Source organism: Pogoniulus pusillus, chromosome 13, assembly GCF_015220805.1.
Source record: "Pogoniulus pusillus isolate bPogPus1 chromosome 13, bPogPus1.pri, whole genome shotgun sequence".
NCBI lineage: Eukaryota > Metazoa > Chordata > Aves > Piciformes > Lybiidae > Pogoniulus > Pogoniulus pusillus.
The window spans coordinates 30,847,632-30,868,493 of NC_087276.1; the positions used below are offsets into that span (position 1 = coordinate 30,847,632).

General features: G+C 52.9%; 1 protein-coding gene across 5 annotated transcripts in view; it reads right to left on the reverse strand.

Moving 5' to 3' along the window:
* IQCK (IQ motif containing K) overlaps positions 1-20,862 on the reverse strand; it is a 245,253-nt gene that overhangs the window by 29,401 nt on the left and 194,990 nt on the right. For 4 of the 5 annotated variants that reach the window (XR_010304619.1, XR_010304621.1, XR_010304620.1 and 1 more), the window contains 2 exons: positions 18,544-18,600; positions 17,604-17,953 (listed from right to left, as the gene is read on the reverse strand). The exons of the other annotated variant lie outside the window; for it this stretch is intronic. The gene's annotated coding sequence lies outside the window, so the exon portion shown is untranslated. Of the gene's footprint in view, positions 1-17,603; positions 17,954-18,543; positions 18,601-20,862 lie in introns of those variants that run through there. 5 annotated transcript variants of the gene reach the window in all.

Below are 20,862 nucleotides of genomic sequence, written 5' to 3' on the forward strand. Positions count from 1 at the left end.
CACAATAGTTTCAGACAGTACCCAAAGCACTGGAGGGGTTGCTGTCAGTGGTCTCAAAGCTGTCAGAGGCTTTGGGGTTTTCCCAAAGCTTCTCATTTCTCAGAAGCTGGGAGTCTATAGCATAGTCTCTGAGCTGGTTCCTCTTGACTCCCCATTCAGCAGAAGGCTTGCAGAGGGGCAGGCAGGATGGGGCACTCAGTGCTATAGCCTGGGTGATTGGCTAGGGTTGGATGAGCTTGGAGCCCTCTTCCAACCTGGCTGATTCTATGACTCTAAGTTTTCTAAGCAGGTCACTTAATTTCCTTACAGCTTCCACCTACTCCAAGCATATGCTAGCTGCTTTACCTGCACCTTGCCCAGGAGCAGGCCCACACCACTGAGCACCTCCAGCAGCTGGCAGCGCGGGAGCGGCTCACGGCTGGGCCCTGGTGCGCTACAAACACAAGCGAGCCCCTCTGGCCAGTGCACCCTGATGGGCACTTCTGCCACTGGTTCACTGGCAGTCCCAGGCTGCACATGCAGTGAAGGTGCTCTCGGCAAGGAGTCAGACTCACATCTTTAGATCATGCTTTTTGCACGAGTTTGTGCAAGGAAAGCATTTAAAGTCTGGTAGAGCCTGGCTGGTTCCCCTGCCTCTCCTGCACCCCCACATACTCCTCTTGTAAGCAGCCCTCGGGACAAACAATGCCTCAACACTTTTGATTAAATGCTTTTCAAGTTCTTCAAGTCCCCAGCAAGTGAGTTTGGCCTGTGCTATTGCAGCAAGAATGACTGATGGCAATGAACCTTTCCCCCCTTGGCTCCCCAGCTGCTTCCAGCTTGATTCTGGCAAGTGTGGCATTATTGATCTGCTCTGCACTGCTTGCTCTGCAGCCTCATCTGCAAGAGCATTATTCTTTATTGCTTCAATAATTTCACTGAACACAGAGAACTCCATTGTGGTGGCTGCTTTTGTTTGTTTTCTAACTTAGCATTTAGTGAAGCTTTGAATTTTTTATGTGCTCTGAAGCAGAGCATCAGCTGCTTGCAGCAGTGCACTGGAAGGTAACCAGACAGATCTCTCCACAGACCTGGGACTACTACTCCTGCTGAGAGCAAAGCTGCCTACAGACACTTGGCTTGATCTGGGACACTGACAGCACACAGCATCCATGCAAGATCTGAAGGTGAGGAGGACCAGGCAGGGAAAGGAAATGAATTCTGATCTCAGGACAGCTCTGGTTTCTGTACTCAAACTGCTCCTGCTCAGCAGAAGTAACAGCAGTGTCTGATGCCTAAGACAGGCTGACAGCAGATCCCAGCAGCAGGTCTCAACACACCTTGGCCTCATCCCTTTTCCTTCCAAAGCCTGTTCATGGTGCTGGATGCAGAGTAGCTTCCACACATCTGGAAGAGCCAAGGGCCCCTTGAGTGAAGGCTTTGGTCAGACTCCCAGATGTGGGCATGGCCCTGCAGGAGCTCTCTGAATGTGGAATTTTCACTTTGACACAACATAGATTTGGGCTGATGCTGTTCCCTCCCACACTGGGTGCCAAAATAAAGAGGTGATGCTTTGGGAGTTACCTGCTCCCCTCCCCCCCCCCTTATGAAATCACCCAGACTAGACTCAGCCAGCTGGAAGGTAAGGAATGAAGCTTTCTAGTCACAGCTGAGCACAAGATGCAAGCAGAGAGTTACAATAGTTACAGCTAGAGACAGAAATACACAAGTTAAAAGTGCTACAGAAACACAGCAGCCCTCCCAGAAACCAGAGTGCTCAGGAGGGGCTCCCAGCCACCCTTCCACCTCTCTACCTTATCCCAGAGCCTGCCTTACGTGCAAGGTGAGCTGCAAGGAGCAGCAAGGGGGGTTAGAAGCAGATTAGTTTGGTTACACAGGGAGAAGGCACAGGCACCAAGAGAGGCACACACACACTGTCTTAACTGTGTCTGTGTCCTTGCTTTTATACACCTCAGCAAGCCTACAAGAGCAGTAGCCATCACTTTGGTTTCCCTTTCACAGCCTATCATCTCTCTCATTAAAATACTCCAATTAGCCTCAAACCAGCACACTGCCACATTCAGGTAAGTGTCACATGAGAAGATAAGACTGCAGCTGATGCACTGATAGCAAAGGGTGCCCAAAGGGTGTCACTTGTTTGCTCAGAGAGAGGAGCTAAGGATAATGCCTTAAACTCTGCATCATTTGAGCATCTTCCACTCTTTGAGAGGTGAGCTGTGAACCCGATGAGACGGGAAAACAGGTGCTAGGAAGAGCACCTCTGAGGTCAGGCTGAGAGGCATTCATCCTGACAGAGGTCCTGCAGCTGGCTCAAGGCAATACTAAGCACAAATCCAGGCTGGGCAGTGAGTGGCTGGAGAGCAGCCCTGAGGAGAGGGACTTGAGGGTGCTGCTGGAGGAGAAGCTCAACAGGAGCCAGCAGTGTGCACTTGCAGCCCAGAAAGCCAAGCAGAGCCTGGGCTGCAGCAGGAGAAGTGTGGCCAGCAGGGCCAGGGAGGGGATTCTCCCCCTCTGCTCTGCTGAGACCCCACCTGGAGTACTGCAGCCAGTTCTGGAGCCCCCATTACAAGAAGGATGTGAAGATGCTGGAGAGCATCCAGAGCAGGGCCAGGAGGATGCTCAGAGGGCTGCAGCAGCTCTGCTGTGAGCACAGACTGAAAGAGTTGGGGCTGTGCAAGCTGGAGCAGAGGAGGCTCCCAGGTGACCTTCTTGTGGCCTTCCAGGATCTGAAGGGGGCTACAAAAACGCTGGGGAGGGACTTTTGAGACTCTCAGAGAGTGACAGGAGTGGGGGGAATGGAACAAAGCTGGAGGTGGGGAGAGTCAGAGTGGCTGTGAGGAGGAAGTTGTTGAGCATGAGAGTGGTGAGAGGCTGGAAGGGGTTGCCCAGGGAGGTGGTTGAGGCCCCATGGCTGGAGGTGTTTGAGGCCAGGCTGGATGTGGCTGTGGGCAGCCTGCTCTAGGGTAGGGTGTCCCTGGGCATGGCAGGGGGGTTGGAACTGGCTGCTCCTTCTGGTCCCTTCTAACCCTGACTGATTCTATGACTTCCACACGGTGGAGACCACAGACTGACGCAGGGCTCTGGCACAGGCTGGAGGCTCCGAGGAAAGGCAGTGCTGTAGCCCACTCAAACTGAAGGGAGCTCAAGAGCACACAAAAGCACTGTGACATGACTTAGAGGAGCTTTGGTCCAGTGCTTTCATAACAGCCCAAGATCTGCCAGGAGATCCACTGATGACTGCTTACTTTCCTTGTGTTTGAGCTCTGACCCAGCTTGCAGGCTGAGGACCAAAGCTATTACAGCAGGACAGAAAATCTCCACTCTCATTAGAGATGGGAACGAGCTGAGATCTTCACATTGAGGAGCATGTGAAAGCTTCCAGGCTACTGCAACATACAGAGTCATTTAGCAGCCTGAAAAGGTCACATCTCCTCTGCCTCCCACCACTATTTACAGAGAGCAGCGGGCACCAAATGCAGCAGGTACCAAACACAACAGGTCATGGGCTTCATCCTACAGGCTTTGGGACCAGCAGCTCGAGGGAAGAATGTGCTGGCAAAATGACAGGAGTGCAAACGTGCTCCCTGCCACCTGAAAGCTCTGCCACTGCTCTGCAGGGCAACACTGCACATCTCCCACGTCTGAGGAGTCAGACTCAGGCCTCCAACAGCAAGCAGAGAACCAATCCCTAAACCCAGATTTCATCCCACACAACATTTCCATTCTGCACTTCACTCTGGGGTCATGAGCACAGAAATGAACAGCTTCATGTGAGATGTCAGAGAAAGAGCTGGTAAAACTCAAACCCCAGAGCTTCTCCTTGCCAAGCAGCTACCTTGTCATACAATCATAGAATCAACCAGGTTGGAAGAGAGCTCCAAGCTCACCCAGCCCAACCTAGCACCCAGCCCTGGCCAACCAACCAGACCATGGCACTAAGTGCCCCAGCCAGGCTTGGCTTCAACACCTCCAGCCACAGCCACTCCACCACCTCCCTGGGCAGCCCATTCCAATGCCAATCACTCTCTCTGTGAAGAATTTCTTCCTAACAGCCAGCCTAGACCTCCCCTGGCACAGCCTGAGACTTTGTCCCCTTGTTCTATTGCTGGCTGCCTGGCAGCAGAGCCCAACCCCACCTGGCTACAGCCTCCCTGCAGGCAGCTGCAGACAGCAATGAGCTCTGCCCTGAGCCTCCTCTGCTGCAGGCTGCACACCCCCAGCTCCCTCAGCCTCTCCTCACAGGGCTCTGCTCCAGGCAGTAGGACACTGCCTCTGGGCTCAAAACTAACTGTCATGTTTTTAAAGATGGTCTCAGTGGCTTTAAACCTTTTGTTTCTGTTGTTGAGAGGCTTTCCAGCAGTTCTAACATGCACATCTGCTCAGTGCAACCACAGGGCAATCACCAAACCCATTTCAAAACACAGTGCTGCATGTAGGACTGACAGACCTCGCAGGTGACAGCTGTTTTGCCACGCTGCCAAGCCCGCAGCAGGCTTTGCATCACACCCAGAAGAGCTCCAGGAAAACGAGGCACAAACCACACGTCAGGGTAGTGAAGCAGAGACTTTGTCAATGGACAAAACCCCACACCCCCTGCCAGGAGCCTCACCTCACCCTCGTCACTGGAGCTCCAGACCCCTGTCTTCCTCCCGTGCCAGCACCATGCTCTCTAGGCACAGCACAGCCCTTCCTGCAGGCACCAGGAGGAGAAACACAAAGCAGGGGGCCAAGGGCAGAGGATACTCTGTCTTGCCTTGTTCGTGTCTTTATGCCTAAAGCCTCTAGTGCAGGGAGTGCACCCCTGCTGCTTTCAGGGGAACTGGGGCCAGTTCAAACACCAGTTGGGTTTTGTTTTCTTTAACACCTCCGTTTGTCAGCGTTCAGGACAGCTGTTGCCAGGAACAGCTGGATGCCCTCTGCCAGGCTGCATGAAGATGAAGAAGTAGCCTGCACCGCTGCGGTACCTGGTGCTGCTCAGACCGCAGCAACCAGCTGGGATGTGCTCCGGGGCACAGCTGCTCCTCAGAGCTCCACTAACACCTGCACTGCCTCAAACCTGCTCTTCTGGTTTGATTCCTCAGGACAGTCAATGCCATCATGGCAAGTGGCTTCCCTGTCCCCAGTCCTGCTCACACTATACTGAGTTATGAACTTTAAAAGCATCTTTCCAAGGGAGTGACCAAATCCCTCTCCGCTGGGTGAGCTCAGGCTTTGCAGCTTGTGTCAGGAACAGGTTGGGCCCTTAGCCTGCTGTGAGTAAACTAAATTTACTGCAGTGCTTTCAGAGGCTCTCCTCCAAGTCATCAGAGCAAATGGCTCTCTCTGGAAGTAAACAGGTAGGCTTCCTATGGAATACTAAACGCCTCCTGCTTTCATTACTGCAGCACAAGAGGTGTGCTGTAAGTCAGCTTTCTAAGCCCACAGGTCAGTTTGAAGGTCTACCTGAGGCTCAGATGCTGTAAGGATCCCATATCTAACTTAATATTTACTTTATTTAATATCCACTGCAGATAGGTTACTCTGACTCTGATTTGTGACTCAAAGGAACTTAGACACTCACTGTTTGCCAACTCTAACTCCTCTGCAAGCACAGGGCCAGCACTTAAAGCCCTCAGCACAGCCTGGAATACACAGAATGAGGTCAGGTGACAATTCTGCTCCTTTTTCTGTTCCCACTTTCCTAATAGCATTCTCCCTATGAGCCTGACAGGTCAGTACCTAAAGCTGGTAGTGTCTAGAACGGTGAGTGGAGGGGAGAGGATCAACCAAGTTGGAACAGAGCTCCAAGCTCAGCCAGCCCAACCTAGCACCCAGCCCTGCCCAACCAACCAGACCATGGCACTAAGTGCCCCAGCCAGGCTTGGTTTCAACACCTCCTGCCACGACCACTCTACCACCTCCCTGGGCAGCCCATTCCAATGCCAATCACTCTCTCTGACAACAACTTCCTCCTAACATCCAGCCTGAACCTCCCCTGGCACAGCTTGAGGCTGTGTCCCCCTCTTCTATTGCTGCTTGCCTGGCAGCAGAGCCCAACCCCACCTGGCTACAGCCTCCCTGCAGGCAGCTGCAGGCAGCAATGAGCTCTGCCCTGAGCCTCCTCTGCTGCAGGCTGCACACCCCCAGCTCCCTCAGCCTCTCCTCACAGGGCTCTGCTCCAGGCCCCTCCCCAGCCTTGCTGCCCTTCTTTGGACACCTTCCAGCACCTCAGCATCTCTCTGGCACCACCTGACATGGAGCAGTGTATCAGTGTGCCTTGTCAAACCAGAAATGGGCATCTGCCCAGCATGCCAGTAGCAGGATGAGGCACCTGCTCGCCGAGTTCAGCATGCAGGCAGCACTCAGTACCTCCCCTTGTCTGCAGCAGGGGGGGCAGGCTGGGGGCTCTCCTGTGTTCTTTGCCAAAACATCTCCTCTGACAGTGGCTCATTTCTCACAGCAGCTGGTTACCTTTAACAAGGCAGGAACAACGTCGTTAGCCCTGGTGAGCAGATCTATCTCCCTGTGCCAGCCTTCTTCCCCCACAGTGTGTCCTCATTTGGTTGTTTCTCCCCAGTAACTGAGAGCAAATCAAGCTGTCAGGAAAGAGCAGCCTTTGGATCTGCCTGGGTTTTTTCCCTCCTGGCAGCTAGGTGACAAGAGGGTCTCATGTCACAACCTCATTCCCACTACACTTGTGTTTTTATTCACAGGCACAGGACAAATGTTCTCCTTCTGACTCTGCACTTTATCTGCCTCCATTTGTCACTGAGCCAGCCAGGAGAGCCAAGGGGCCAAGTGGTACTTCTGCCATGGCCAAATACCTTTTAGGAAGCCTGTACTTCACCTAGCCAGGACACACTGATCGGTCCCAAAGCGAGCCTCGCTCTCTTGCATGGGAACAGAAGGCCAGAGACACTTAGTGGCAGGGTCAGGCTGACTGGGCAGGGCTGGGTGCTAGGTTGGACTGGATGAGCTTGGAGCTCTCTTCCAGCCTGCTTGATTGAGTCTATGTATGAAAGCTACACTAACATAGTATTGCACAGAGCTCTGGGGACTTGCATAGCTTTTGTCTTCTGTCTGGACTTCAAGTGTGGGCATTTGGGCTCTCAATGAAACTATTTTGTGGTCATTTACACTGAGCTGATTGCTAAAGGGGGAGCTGCTGAGACTCAGTGACAGAATTTGGCCCCAAAAATACTGTGAGATACTCCAGGATGTTTTCCAAGTTAGTTCCCACCATTAACTTGGTGGGGTCTGGGGTGATGAAAAGCTCCACAGGAGCCTGCAGGGTGACTGCAGCCCAGACACAACCCTGTGCTGGGATGCAGCAAGAGCAGTGTGGGCACAGGGCAAGGGAGGGGATTCTGCCCCTTGGCTCTGCTCTCCTCACACCCCACCTGCAGTCCTGGGTGCAGTTCTGGAGCCCCCAGCACAAGCAGGACATGGAAGTGTTGGAGGCAGTGCAGAGGAGGCCACCAAGATGCTGAGAGGGCTGCAGCAGCTCTGCTGTGAGGACAGGCTGAGAGAGTTGGGGCTGTGCAGCCTGGAGAAGAGAAGGCTTGGAGGAGACCTTGGAGTGGCCTTGCAGGATCTGAAGGGGGCTGCAGGAAGGCTGGGGAGGGACTATTGACAAAGTCTTGTAATGACAGGGGTTGGAACTGGCTGAGCTTTGAGGTCCCTTCCAACCTAAACCATTCCATGACTCGTTCCCCTTCCATTTGTCTCTCTCTCCAGTTTGCTTTTCCACCAAATCTGATGCAACTCATGTCCTTTCCCACCTAAATGGACTACTGCCTTCTAGTAGCTAATCTAGCTACTGTCTAATTAGCTAATTAGCTGTCTAATCTAGCTACCATTAACTCCTTGGTGTGAGAATTGCCTTCTTGTTTTCTCACTGCCTCTAACAATGTGTAAGACTCATTGCTTTGCAACAGCTTGATGTGCAAGCAGAATACAAGGACAGAGTGCACACCCTGCTGCCAAAGAGAGAGGGCAGCAGCTACGATGGGGATCAGTTACACAGCCAGGGACAGGCCCACAATTAAGAGTGACTTTCATTCTTGATCAACCATGACTACCAATCAAGTATAAAATGGGTCTAAGAGCTCGACAAAGGAAGATCATTCCAACCTAGACTCAGTCAGAAGAAAGGTGCTGAAGCAAGCCACTGCTGTGTGAAGGTGAGCAGAAGCTCACCTGAGCCACAGAAGGCAGATTAAGCACTGCAATGCCAGCTGGCCTGGGAGATTCTGTTCTCTGCAAGATGAAATCACTGCAGGCTTCCATGAATTCTTAAGTGACTAAACTGGGCCTGCTTCAGTACAGTTCTGCCTTTCCAGTCTGCACTTCTTAGCTGTTCCTCCTCCTGCTTTGAAAGTCTACTTTGGCCTTCTGGAAATAGCAACCCAGCCTGTGAGGAGAGGCTGAGGGAGCTGGGGGTGTGCAGCCTGCAGCAGAGGAGGCTCAGGGCAGAGCTCATTGCTGCCTGCAGCTGCCTGAAGGGAGGCTGTAGCCAGGTGGGGTTGGGCTCTTCTCCCAGGCAACCAGCAGCAGAACAAGGGGACAGAGTCAAGTTGTGCCAGGGGAGGTCTAGGCTGGATGTCAGGAGGAAGTTGTTGTCAGAGAGAGTGATTGGCATTGGAATGGGCTGCCCAGGGAGGTGGTGGAGTGGCTGTGGCCGGAGGTGTTGAAGCCAAGCCTGGCTGGGGCACTTAGTGCCATGGTCTGGTTGGTTGGCCAGGGCTGGGTGCTAGGTTGGGCTGGCTGAGCTTGGAGCTCTCTTCCAGCCTGGCTGAGTCTGTGATGATAGCCCTGTCTGGGAGATGATGGGGGGAGAAAAGAGCTGAGTAGTTCTGTAGAAATATTCATGCCTGTAAAGATTCCACTGCTTGGTGAAGCAAACCTTCACTCAAGGTTGCTGTGTGCCAACATACATGGCACAGACACTGCAACAGTGGAGCCTCTGCTGCAGCCTAGGTGGTGAATTGGATTTCATAAGGCCTGTCTAAGGTAGCTTTTTGGGTCTTTTTGTCTCTGACGAGAGGACATACAAGAAATTCTATCTCCTTTATGCCCAAGCCAACTCCTTGTGCAAGCAGGCAGCACCCATTTAAAGGCTGCAGCATTGTAGTCAAGTTGGTGTCAGCTGTGGATCCACCCCAGGGTATTTTCTGTGTGCTGAAAGGGTGTCAGCATTATGCCTTTTTGTTTTGTCTCAGTGTATTTACATCTTAGGAAGTGTCTGTAACAATTTGGGAGGGGGAAGGTTTGTAAGAGAAGGAAAAAGATAGTTAGCCTTTATGTAGTGATCAACAATGTGAGCTTCTCTTGAATTATTAAACTTAATTAGTTTCATTCATTACTCCTGCAGGCTACAGATACCAGTGTGAAATGCCAGTCTACAGTGTGGTCTGTTTGACCTGGTGGGCACAGGAGCTGGGTAGTACACTGCAATGCCACTGAACTCCCCCATGAACCCCAGGTTCTGCTGTGCTCTCACTTGATGAACTGTGTGTGTACCTTCATACAAGGCTGGCAGAGAAGGAGAGCATCTTAAAATAGAATCATCACAGAATCAACCAGGTTCTGATCAAACACAGACCAGCTCTTCCCTCTTACAGCTGTGTTGCACAAGAGACAGCTTCCAGCTCTCTCTTTGCATTTACTTGGCAGGATGATGGTCCTGACACTCCTGAAAGCCAGGAGGCCTGTTGGCAGTGGCAGCTTACAAACTGCCAGCCTGGCATACCCCCTGACGTAGAATCATAGAATCAAGCAGGCTGGAAGAGAGCTCCAAGCTCAGCCAGCCCAACCTAGCACCCAGCCCTGCCCAAGCAACCAGACCATGGCACTAAGTGCCCCAGCCAGGCTTGGCTTCAACACCTCCAGGCACAGCCACTCCACCACCTCCCTGGGCAGCCCATTCCAATGCCAATCACTCTCTCTGACAGGATGTTTCTTTCCAATACTTGCCATCAAATCAATAAAAGAGAAGAGAAGTGACCCCAGCTGCACCTATTCAGCTTCTTCCAACGTCTGCTTCAAGCCAATACTCTTCCACCAAGGTGAAGAGTTAAAGTATTTTCTGTAAGAGATGATGAATTCCTTTGCAGCACAGTGGAAATCTTTAGAGCCAGAGGTTGACTTAGATTACCTTGCTAGCTCATAAAGAGAGCAGGGTTTTAATTAGGTCGCCTAAAGCTCATTCTTCCTTCATTATTTATGATTCTTCTTTTGCACAGTGTAATTACTACCTCTAACATGCACACAGATAAAGCCAAGAGCAGCTATATGTGCAGACAGGAGAGCAGGGAGAGACACCACCGTGGAGGTGGTGGTAAGCAGAGATGCTTCTGCCTCCTGCACAAGGTACTCCTGCCTCCTGCACAAGGCACTTGTAGAGGAAGGAGGCAAGAGCTGGTGTGTGCTCAATCAGAAGTTACAAGGGGCCAGGAGCTGCCAGGTTACCCGAGACAAGTGCAGGGTCTGCGAGCTCGCAAGTGATAACTCTAAGGAAACAAGAGCTTGCAAGTACCATCCCTGTAACCAAAGGCTGAAATGTGGTGCTGGCTAAACAGCACGTGGAGCCAGCAATGACCCTGAAAGACTCCAGGTAGGACAACCAGCTGCAGAGGGAGCTGGAGATGACGAAGGCTCCCCTCGCTAGGGGGTCAGGGGACCACCAAAGCCAGCAATGCACATGGGCAGTAGGGAAAGCCGATATGGATCAAGCTGTGCAATAAGGGAGGAGCTTGGCTCTGCTCGGTGCAGCCCTCTGGGGCACACTGGCCACACACCACAGAGATCTGAACACATCCAACCCAGGAGCAGAGGTGGCTGAGCCGACCACCCTGACCGAGCGGTGCCCGCTGGGCATCCCTACCTTCAGGAGGTGAGTGCCTGCCAGCCTGCGGTCTGCACGCCGCAGGAGTTGCGCTGCTCAGCTGGACAGGGCGAGTACAAGCTGCCCTTTGACCAAGAGTTACTCAGCACTCCCTGCCATAGACCTGTCTCTGGAGTTTGAAGCTCTGAGCATCTGAAGTCTGCACTCCTAGAAGTCTGGCATTCAGGTTTCCACAGCATGCCCCCTGGCCGAGCACGGGCTGCACTGGGAGGCAGCAGCAGCCTGCTCCACTTCCATCTGCCAGACCAGAGCAGGGGTCCCCACCACAGGTACTGCCAACCACGCACTGGGGCACACTTCCAGAGCAGCCACGGAAACAGCCAACAGAGAATACAGTTAGGAGGAGAGCACAATTAGCACAGACCAGGCTGGAAGAGATCTCCAAGCTCACCCAGCCCGACCTAGCACTCAGCCCCGGCCAACCAACCAGACCATGGCACTAAGTGCCCCAGCCAGGCTTGGCTTCAACACCTCCAGCCACGGCCACTCCACCACCTCCCTGGGCAGCCCATTCCCATGCCAATCACATGAACCACCTCACCCACTGAGGTACTTCCCACTTTAGGTCGCTCCTGAGGGACACCTATTCAGAGCCTCCTTCCTCACTGGTCAGACATAAGGAACAGAGAGCTCTGCAGATGCTCACACACAGGGCTCGAAAGCAGGGAAGGGCAAAATCTAATGGAATTCAACACAGGCAGAGTCTTGCAGCTGGGAAAGGACAACCCCAGGGCTCAGTATAGCTTTGGGACTGACCTGCAGGAGAGCAGTGAAGGGGAAAAGGATCTGGGGTCCTAGCTGATGGCAGGATGGCCACGAGGCAGCAGTGTGCTCTGGTGGCCAGCAGGGCCATCGCCATTCTGGGGTGAATTAAAAGAACTGTGGTGAGTAGGTCGAGAGAGGCTCTCCTGCTCCTCTGCTCTGCCCTGCTGAGGCCACATCTGCAGTACTATGTCCAGTCCCGGGCCCCCCAGTTCAAGAGGGACACAGAACTGCTGAAGAGAGTCCATCACAGAGCCACAAAGCTGCTGAAGGGAATGGAACAGCTCTGTTAGGAGGAGAGCCTGAGGGAGCTGGGGCAAGAGGAGACTGAGAGGTGACCTCAGCAGTGCTTGTAAATATCTGCAGGTGAGTGCCAGGAGGCTGGGGCCAGGCTCTGCTGGGTGATGCCCGGTGCCAGGACAAGGGGCACTGGGTGGAAGCTGAGGCATAGGAAGTGTCATCTAAACATGAGGAGTATTTTTTTTCCCTGTGAGGGTGGCAGAACCCTGGTACAGGCTGCCCAGGAGGGTTGTGGAGTCTCCCTCTCTGGAGATATTCAAACCCCACCTGGATGTGCTCCTGTGTGATCTGGTACAGGTGACCCTGCTCTGGTACAGGTGACCCTGCCGTGGCAGGGAGGGTGGACTGGATGAGCTGTGGAAGTGCCTTCCAGCCCCTGTGATTGTGTGCACTCCTGAGCTGCAAGGCCATGCAGGGCAGTGTGCTGCTGCCTACGAGCATTCAGTCTGGGGCCCGCGGCGCCCCTGGCACGGCTCCTAATTGCCCTTGGTTGATTTACATGGCACATTTAAGCACCAGAGACGAGCGCAGAAGTCGCCTGCAGGTTAGAATCCTTTTGAAAACACTGTATGTCATGGCAGGGGAGGGAGATGAAACAGTTCTATGACAATATAACAGCAGGAAGAAAGCTCCCTCCAGTAGTTCTACAGCCTCTGTTCCATACATCAATGACTAATTTGGACTACTGTAACTTCACGTCGCTGGTAGGGTTGGCCTTGGAGGAAGAAGGATGCCACTGTGTCTATACAAAGGCCTCTTCTCTGCTTCTTGCAAGTACAAATGCCTTTAAAATGTAGATACAGAAAGAGATCCATTCAGAATATTGATATTCTCAGCCAATAATAATGGCAGACATTCCAATAACACTGATCATAGAATCAGACAGGTTGGAAGAGAGCTCAAAGCTCACCCAGCCCAACCTAGCACCCAGCCCTGTTCAGTCAACCAGACCATGGCACTAAGTGCCCCAGCCAGGCTTGGCTTCAACACCTCCTGCCACAGCGGCTCCACCACCTCCCTGGGCAGCCCATTCCAATGCCAATCACTCTCTCTGACAACAACTTCCTCCTCACATCCAGCCTGAACCTACCCTGGCACAGTTTGAGGCTGTGTCCCCTTCTTCTGTTGCTGGGTGCCTGGCAGCAGAGCCCAACCCCACCTGGCTACAGCCTCCCTGCAGGGAGCTGCAGACAGCAATGAGGTCACTCCTGAGCCTCCTCTGCTGCAGGCTGCACACCCCCAGCTCCCTCAGCCTCTCCTCACAGGGCTCTGCTCCAGGCCCCTCCCCAGCCTTGCTACCCTTCTCTGGACACCTTCCAGCACCTCAACATCTCTCTTGAACTGGGGAGCCCAGAACTGGACACAGCACTCAAGGTGTGGCCTGAGCAGTGGTGAGCACAGGGGCAGAATGTGTTTTGATGGTCTGCTGCTTCAGCAGGACTATTGTATGAAGTGTGTCCTACTCGCTACACAGAAGGCTACCAGAACCTAAACCTCTATCAGTTATATGGAGGTTGGATGAGGCACTTAATGCCTTGAGTTAGTTAATTGGAAAGGTTAGGTGATAGGTTGGACTGAATGATCCTAGAGGTCTTTTCCAACCTGGCTGGTTCTGTGCTTTACCCATTCCATTTTGTGGAGGGCCATCCTTTAACCTGCTAAAGGTATATTCCAAAGTAGATACACTGAATCACAGAAAACATCCAGGTGGAAGAGACTCAAAGATCATTCAGTTTAAACTTTGACCCAATTTAGGGTCAGTCCTAAACCATGTCCCTGAGCACCAGCTCCACAGGCTGTTTAAGCACCTGCAGGGATGGTGACTCCACCACTGCCCTGAGCAGACCATTCCAACGTTTGATTGCCCTCTCTGTGAAGAAATACTTCCTAGCATCAAGCTGAACCTCACCTGGCACAGCTTGAAACTATTTCCTCTCGACCTGTGGCTTGACACCAAGGAACAGAGGCTGCCCCCTCCTCACTCCTCCTTTTGGGTATCTGTAGAGAGCGAAGAGGTCACCCTCAGCCTCCTCTTCTCCAGACTGACCATCCCACAGTTATGGATGTGCTCCAGCCAAATCCTGGCATACAGGTTTCACTCCCTAACCAGGACATACAGGCTGCAATATCTGCTGAAGCTTAAACTCGTGCTTAGGATCAGTGAGACCTGAAAGCCACCCTTGGAAGAGCTGCCCCTGCCCAGCACGTCTGTCGGACGGCAGCTCTGGGGTTTACCAAAACGCATGTTGCTACCCAGGGACTCACCAGAAGGCAGAAAATGAATTCATTGGATGCATTTCCTCTGCATGCAAAGATGAATCACCTTTTTCCACTGCCAAGCCCTCAGTGAGGCCGTTCCTAGAGAGCAGGCTGAACAGGCCACTAGCAATGCAGCCACAGAACAGAGCTCCATGGGGAAAATGACACTTCCACTCCGGCTGGCTCGGGCAGATAGCAGCAGAGCTCATCTGACCCATACATTTTAAGTGAAAACAAGCTGCTGCAACACCCCGAGTCCTGAACGCCCTGGATTGCTCACCAGAGCTGTGGTCAGTACAGCGTGCTGCAGTGAAACGGCACAGAAACCTAAGTTGACTGTAAAGAAGCTATTTCATTTTTGCCCGAGTGAGACTTCTGTCAGCAGCTCTTCCCTCCCTCGTTTGCATCCACTGCAGGGAAAGAGACATTTCCTCCTTTCATCCAGCAGAGCACTGTGGCAACTCGCAGAACAATGGGCTTGCAGGGCTGAAACACTGAACGAGCAGGCAGCCGTAACAAATGCTCACATCAATTACCGAGCTGACAGGCAAGGAACTGGACGCGCTCAGTGCACACAACAGTTTGCAGTACATCTAACCGCTGTCGTAAATAACGCTGTCCTCCTGGGTATCGGGAACTGCCATCCTCTTACATCTTTCTTCAAACACACTTGTGCAGTCTCCAGGGTTCAAGCTGGGCTGCAGAGAACTGAAGTGATGCAGTCCATCATACAGAGCACGGCAAAGCAAGAGGAAAAGCAGCATTACAGCCGAGCTAGGAAAGGGTGAAGGGAACACGGGCTTTAAACAGCGAGTGGGAAAAGCAAGGAGGTACAGCTAGAAATGAGACTTCAGCAGCTGGTGACTCGAAGAGCTTGAATTGAAAGAAAAGCTCCTCCATTTGTATTAGCAATGGACCAGCAATCAAGCCTGTGGGCAAAATATGAGAGGCAGACACATCTGAGCTGAGTGCAAGATGCGACAACGTTACGCTCAATCTCCAGGGCGCAATGGTTTCATTTGAGGAGGTTACTGTAAACAGCTTCATTTTTGGAGCTGTCCTTTGAGAAGTGACTACCAAAAACGCACACAGAGGAGAGTAAGATGCTTTTCTCCACCTGAACTTGGCCTTGGCACACAAAAAGCCCCCCAGCAACTCACAGGCAGCAGCTCTTAAAGCAAGCCTGCACACTGCAATGCCTTCTGCACTCTAACAAGATCCAGAGTGTGCCCGTTTGAGCCTCGCTGGAACGCTTTGGTGAGAAGAACTAGATTACAGGCTGTGAAAAGGAAACTGTGGTCATGGCTACTGCACTCATAGGCTTGCTGAGATGGATAAGAACAAGAACATAAACACAGAGCATAAACAGAGTTGCTCTCTGTCTCTCTGGGACTAAGCTTCTCTCTCTAACCTAACCTGCCATCTGTGTGACTAATCCACCTGCTTCCTAACCCCCTGGCCAACCCTCCAAGCTACCTTAAACAGAAGGCAAGATCTAGGGCACGGTAGAGGGGTGGGAGAAGGTGGAAGGGTGGTTGGGAGCCCCTCCTGGGCACTCAGGTTTCTGGGAGGGCTGCTGTGTTTCTGTATTGCTTTTAATTTGTCTATTTCTGTATAGAACTGTATATACTGTAACTGTCTGGCTCTATCTTGTGCTAAGCTCTAACTATAAAGCTTCATTCAACTTCCAGAGCCACTGAGTCTAGTCTGGGTGATTTTCCCGGGTCTGGGGGGGGGGGGGGGGGGCAGGTGACACTCAAACCATCACACAAAGCAACCAACTAGCACCCCTAAGAACCTCTGGAAAAGCTGCTGAGTCTTACTGTAAAGCTCCAAGTACAACCCAGGAGGACTCATCTTTGCTTTATGCGTTCAGAAACATGGATGAGCTCAATTCTAATTTCAATGCCCACTGTCACAGCAGCCTGTGAATCCCTCGTGTGTGAGAGGGAAGTGCCTGTGGATCTTCCGTCTCTCCAACAAGCAACAGGCTGCACCTTAACTGCTTTGGAGATTGATGATACTTATTATTTAAGACGCCAATGTGGAAATTGCTAAGTGGCAGAAGAGCAGAGGCATCAGACAACAGAGGGCAGTGAACTTCACAGGCAATGGCAAGCATTACTTTTAGGGATTTTAAATGCTGCAAGCATCAGTGCTCTGCTGTGACTTTGAGGCTGCAGGAACGATGAACTACCTCTTGCTAAAGATGGCAGTGGGGAAGGTGAACCCAAGTTCATTTCAGTTGTTTATGTGACCAGTACAGAAGCTGCTTATGCTCAGCTCTGCTATTTGGAAATCATCCCAAACCTAAAGCAGTGGCAGAATATAAACTCTCCCTCTTTAACAAACATTTTATATTCATAAAACAGACTTCTGGAGTTCAGCTCCCTTCTGCTTCCCAGCTCTGGCAGTAGCTCACCTAACGTGAACACTGGGACCCGAAACATGAGCTACAGTGCAGGCCCACAGACACACTTTGCAGCAGTACCTGCCGTGTTTCTCCTCTGCTTCAGCAGGTTATCTGACCCAGCTGAATTGCATCACAGCAGAGCTATTGTTCATGGATTTCTCCCCCCACATACACACAGTATTTAATAATTAATTCTTTTTTCTCTGCCACAGACCTGCAAAAGTGCTCCCCTTCCTCACGAGCTGCTCCACCTTCATGGTTTAGTTCAGCTAAGTCTAGGTAAAACAGGAGCTAACCAACAGTGCCCTCAAACATCAACAGACCGAAAACGCACATTAGAACAAGGAAACGTTTCAGAGTCCTTCCTTCCACCTGGACAACAGAAGCAGCACATGGCTGTGCAGCGGAGAGCCGCGATGCCAGGACCACGCTCAGCAAACGCCCCCCGGCCGTGGCGATAAGCATCTGACCAGGGACAGAAACGCTCTCGGGAGCAGGCGCCGGGGGAAGCTTGCTCATTTATTGTGCAAATTGCACTTGGCCTTTCCTCTCCTGCCTGATCGGCAGCCAGAGGGCAAACCGATCAGCGCAGAATGCCAGCTGCAGGGCGGCTGCTGCCGCGTACGGCACCGGCACACGAGGGCACCCCCAGCGCCCGCAGCCGCCAGCGACGCCTCCTTACCTCCCGCACATCGCCAAGCCCGCAGCGCCCGGGGCGTGCTGCCACCTCCAGCGAGGCCTCGGACCTCTCCTTCACGAAGCAGGAGCAAAGCTGCCCTCGCACACCAGCTCTGGAACGCACAACGCCCCCAGGGCAGGGCTTTCACGGCCTCGCCCTTCCCGGGGCGCACCGCCGGCACCGTGGCCGCTCGGCCCGCCCCGCCCTGCCCGGCAGCTGCAGGTGTGGGCACTCCTGGTGATGGCTGTCGGGTGCACAGCTCCACCTGCCCTGCCCGGCAGCTGCAGGTGTGGGCACTCCTGGTGATGGCTGTCGGGTGCACAGCTCCACCTGCCCTGCCCGGCAGCTGCAGGTGTGGGCACTCCTGGTGATGGCTGTCGGGTGCACAGCTCCACCTGCCCTGCCCGGCAGCTGCAGGTGTGGGCACTCCTGGTGATGGCTGTCGGGTGCACAGCTCTGGCTACTCTGTCCTACCTGCCAGCTACAAGTATGGGCAGCCCTGGCGATGGCTGTCGGGCAGGGTCCCGGGGCGGCAGGGAGGCAGGTGTCGGCCACGCAGAGCCTAGTCCCGACCAGCGTTTCCTTCACACCCAGCCCTTAATGGGTTTTGTTGTCTTCCTCTCAGCGCCACTTCCTTTAGACTCTTGACACGTTTCTGGTTTCAAGAAGCCCGGACATAGTAACAAGTTCAATGAAACAGAAAAAAAGAGCAAGCAAAGAGCCTGTTCAGGCTGTCTTAAAGGTTAAAAAAACCCAAAACAAACAAAAAAACCTCCAAACTAACCAAACAAAACCAAACAAACCCCCAAACAAACAAACAAAACCCAACCAACCAAACCCCAACCACCACAACACAAATAGAGATTTCCTCCTAACGCCCTGAGCCCAGAGCTGCTTTCCTCCTTTCTGTGTTCCTGACTTTAAGCTGTCTCCTAAGCAGCACTGCTGATGGGTGCTGCCTGGCTGCATCAGGCAGCCCTGACCCTTACCTGCCTCTGAATAGCCCTGGCCCCACACCAGACTGCAGTGGGAGCAGACAGGTATATGTTGACCTGAAGTTCAGACCCCAGTGCACTTGTCATTGTCTCAAAGGCATGAGAAGATCCCAGCAAGCACAGGCCTGCTCAGAGGGGTCTCTTCCACCTACATGCTTGCTATTTATGGGCTGCACTCTGTAGAGGGTTTGCTGACCCCGAGTATTAATGGAGCTTTAATAACACCATCCAGCTAACCTTTCAAATGTACCTGGGGGGATGCTGACGTTCTGCCCTTGACAGCTTTCACAGAAACATCTCAGCTGCTCTGCAGGAGACAGCAATAAATTCAGTGACGTACTCAGCATGTTACAGGGCTCAGAGCAAGTGTAATTTTACTGGCATGCATGGAGTTACATCAGGACTGATTCACCCTGCTATGTTAGGCTGCCTGCAGCCTTGCTGCCCTTGAAAAGCAGTCAGCCCACGAGGGCAGATTCATGGCTTGCTCAGCCTGAAGCCTCAGTCAGGCAGAGCAGGCCCACAAGCCCAAGCCCACCTGGTGCCTTGGGAAGTGGCAAATACTGTGTTGAGGAGCTCAATACACCACCATGGGCAAGGCAGTACAGCACCAGGGGCAAAGCAGTACAGCACCAAGGCAAGGCAGTACAGCACCAAGGCAAGGCAGTAGAACACCAAGGCAAGGCAGTACAGCACCAAGGCAAGGCAGTACAGCACCAGGGCAAGGCAGTACAGCACTATGGGCAAGGCAGTACAGCACCAGGGCAAGGCAGTACAGCACCAGGGGCAAGGCAGTACAGCACCAGGGGCAAGGCAGTACAGCACCAGGGCAAGGCAGTAGAGCACCAGGGGCAAGGCAGTACAGCACCAGGGGCAAGGCAGTAGAGCACCAGGGGCAAGGCAGTACAGCACCAAGGCAAGGCAGTACAGCACCAGGGCAAGGCAGTACAGCACCAGGGCAAGGCAGTACAGCACTATGGGCAAGGCAGTACAGCACCAGGGGCAAAGCAGTACAGCACCAAGGCAAGGCAGTACAGCACCAAGGCAAGGCAATACAGCACTATGGGCAAGGCAATACAGCACTATGGGCAAGGCAGTACAGCACCAAGGCAAGGCAGTACAGCACCAAGGCAAGGCAATACAGCACTATGGGCAAGGCAATACAGCACTATGGGCAAGGCAGTACAGCACCAGGGCAAGGCAGTACAACACTATGGGCAAGGCAGTAGAACACCAAGGCAAGGCAGTACAGCACCAGGGCAAGGCAGTACAGCACTATGGGCAAGGCAGTACAGCACTGGGGCAAGGCAGTACAGCACCAGGGGCAAGGCAGTACAGCACCAGGGCAAGGCAGTACAGCACCAGGGGCAAGGCAGTACAGCACCAGGGCAAGGCAGTACAGCACTATGGGCAAGGCAGTACAGCACCAAGGCAAGGCAGTACAGCACCAGGGCAAGGCAGTACAGCACCAGGGCAAGGCAGTACAGCACTATGGGCAAGGCAGTACAGCACCAGGGCAAGGCAGTACAGCACCAGGGGCAAGGCAGTACAGCACCAGGGCAAGGCAGTACAGCACCAGGGCAAGGCAGTACAGCACTATGGGCAAGGCAGTACAGCACCAAGGCAAGGCAGTACAACACTATGGGCAAGGCAGTACAGCACCAAGGCAAGGCAGTACAGCACCAAGGCAAGGCAGTACAGCACCAAGGCAAGGCAGTACAGCACTATGGGCAAGGCAGTACAGCACCAGGGGCAAGGCAGTACAGCACCAAGGCAAGGCAGTCTCCAGCCTGCCACAGAAAAGCAGAGTGCACATTTCAGCTATTCTTGAGCACAACCTGTGAAGAAATAACCTCTGGGTTAGATCAGGAGCTCTTACATCAGGTAAGGTAGGAATTGGCAGCCCAAAGAATCTAAACAATTTTGGTGGGAATACTCAGAAGAATCACTTCTTTTTTCATTCCTTTATTAAAAGAGGAGGGGGATTGACTTCCCAACAGCTCTTTTCTCATTGGCAGTGAGGCAGTGTGCCCTTGGCTTCCTGTGATCAGTGGGACACTCAGCAGTAAGCACTCTCTTGGAGTTTCATCAATATTTTCAAGGGTAGCAGAGAACTTCCCTGCTTTCGAGTACCACTCAGACAAAGATGAAAAGCTCGTGAGGGTGCCAATTATACAACTCAACTGAGCTGCCTTGGCAGTGAAGAGTTTTGCAAGATGCATTCTGGCTTCACAGGACAGAAATTCAGCTTTTCAAGTAGCTTGGTTTGGTGACTTCACAGTTTAATCCATGTAGCCATCGTGATCAACCAAAAGCCGTAACTGAAAGGGAGGTTGCCCAGATTAATTCTTCCAGGACTCCACTGTGCTGACTGTTCTGTACCCCTCAGGTAGCAGAGCCACAGGGTGACAGGCTCACAGGATGTCAGAGGTCAGAAGGGACTCAGAGAGATCGAGTCCAACCCCCTTGGCAGAGCAGGACCACACAGTCTAGCTCAAGGCACACAGGAACACATCCAGACAGGCCTTGAAAGGCTCCAGAGAAGGAGACTCCACAACCTCTCTGGCAG